Raw genomic sequence first — 2,248 nt, forward strand, 5'->3', positions numbered from 1 at the left:
ACCGAACCGTGACCTAAAAACCGAGGTACCGAACCGAAATGTTTGTGAACCGTTACACCCCTAGTAATGTTAGCCAAGGTTGTGAGAACGTACCCCGCTAGCTGGGAGGGTTGAGCAGGTGGATGTGTGTTGTCTCAGGAGGAGCTATATAACGCCTGAGATATAAACTGTTTTAGTTTAACTTGAGTGGAATTACATTTCTTCTGAAGGCGATCTCTAGTTCATTTTGGATGACTGAAGAAGAGGTGCTGTGGCTTAGTTGGTCAAAGCACCTGTCTAGTAAACAGGAGATCCTGGATTCAAATCCCAGCAGCGCCTCATGTAAGACTGCAGAGTTTAACTGAACAACCTGAAGATGCCTCTTTAGATGTGAGATCATTCTGCTCAAGATGACCCCAAAACTGTCTTCATCTCAGGTTTATATAATTACAAATAATGTTCATACGCAGACAGGACAAAATCTCCTAACACATTATTTGTAATTCTCCTTGAGATTATTTTGTCAATCATTTGCTATCATTGAATATGCCTGCTTCAGAGATCTCCTACTGGCCTTAGGGAATGTCTGGCTCAGGGAATCTTTAGACTTTAACTCCTTTCAAAATAAAAAGTGCATTTTTGCTTTAGTTACACAAATAGTCTGTCCTTGAAACACTCCTGTTCAAATCCCAGCAGTGCTAATTCTTAGAGAGAATATAGACGTTGTTGCTGTTCGAGTAAAGATATGTTTTCTCATGATCAACGCAGCTTTTACATGAGAGAAGTAAAGGATCATTTAACTGCCATCTAGCTTCGACTAACTAAGCCACAGCACCTCTGTTAAAATCCTCTTTAGATAAGATCACATCTACTTTATTGATCCCAATTTGGGAAATCTTTTATATTTATCTTATCAAATCTGTGGTAATTTACAGCCTGATACAATACATGATCATGGTTATAGAACCCAGCATCTTTGACCAACTAAGCCACAGCACTTTTCATTCTCAGGAGGTAAAGGAGTTAAATAAATAATCTTTAAACAAGCATATTAGAGATCTCTATAAAGAACATTAAGGTAAGACTTAAGAGAGACTTTTCACCTCTTTTTATGAACGTACATTTTTAAATAGAGACAAGATAATCAAAGACTTTGGTTATCCTGAGAAGAATAACATCACGTCTAAAGAGGACGTTGATCTACAGTTAAGTTGTTGTTTGCTGCGCTGCTGGGATTTGAACCAGGACCTCCTGTTTACAAGACACTAAGCCACAGCGCCTCTTTTATATGTTTTGAATGAGTTTTTCTATTTCAGGATTCAACCTGTATATTACATTGTTTGTGTATTGGTTGTATTCTTTTGTATTCTTACCAGGTTGGACCCTGATTAACATTTGAAGAGGAACTGACATGATCTCCCTCTTTAAGCAAAAACTGAGGCCAAAGGCTTAAATGATGCTTTTATATTGCGTCGAAACAATGCAAGAGATCATATTTCTTCATATTTTAATCTTTTTAAGAGCTCTGCTACCATCTTGTGGTCGTGTCTGGTAACACGTAACACCAGTGACGTTCCGATATAAATAAGCTTTGTATAATGTATAAAAATAATAAAAATACTTTAAGCTCTACTTGTTGTGGATTCATCAAGTTAAGAGTTAGTGATTGCTATTTAACAGGTTTTAGATGTGTTTAGAAGGAATATATTTCAGCAGATTTGTATCACCTAGATTCCACCTTTTCTGTAGAAAGAAAAATTCATTAATTAATTTAGAAAATGTTCTCTTTAAAGCTTATTATAAATACATTTGGAGTCTTTTAGACAATAATACCACAAGTAAACACTATTTTTTTGCTTTAATTGTTACACTTTTTTGGCTGAAAATACTGCATGATTCAGGATATTTTGACAACAGAGAGGCCATTTAATGCACAGTTTAACTTTAAATATAATATTATGAGTTATGTTGGTCATTAGCAGTACTTTGTGTGTGTGTTTCAAAACTTGATCAGGTAACTTCAAGACAGCTAAAAATACGTCTTTATTACTCAAAACATTTTTTATTGAAGTATTTAAAAAAAAAATCTCGATATCTGCCTGAACTTAAAAAGCTGGAGGAGAACAGAGGTCGTATCACACAACTAATTCCCTCACCTTTGTCTTTATTTAAGTCTCTTTAAACAGTTGTTGAATTCATTTGAAACTTTGAAAATAACAAAATACAAAATAAACACTTTAGCCCCAGCACTTTACATTTCCATGCTTAC

General features: G+C 35.1%; 1 non-coding gene across 1 annotated transcript; it reads left to right on the forward strand.

Moving 5' to 3' along the window:
- Window positions 1-244: 244 nt before the first annotated feature.
- Window positions 245-318, forward strand: trnat-agu (transfer RNA threonine (anticodon AGU)). The gene has a single exon. It is a non-coding gene; the product is annotated as a tRNA-Thr (tRNA).
- Window positions 319-2,248: the final 1,930 nt, after the last annotated feature.

Source organism: Pseudochaenichthys georgianus, chromosome 24, assembly GCF_902827115.2.
Source record: "Pseudochaenichthys georgianus chromosome 24, fPseGeo1.2, whole genome shotgun sequence".
NCBI lineage: Eukaryota > Metazoa > Chordata > Actinopteri > Perciformes > Channichthyidae > Pseudochaenichthys > Pseudochaenichthys georgianus.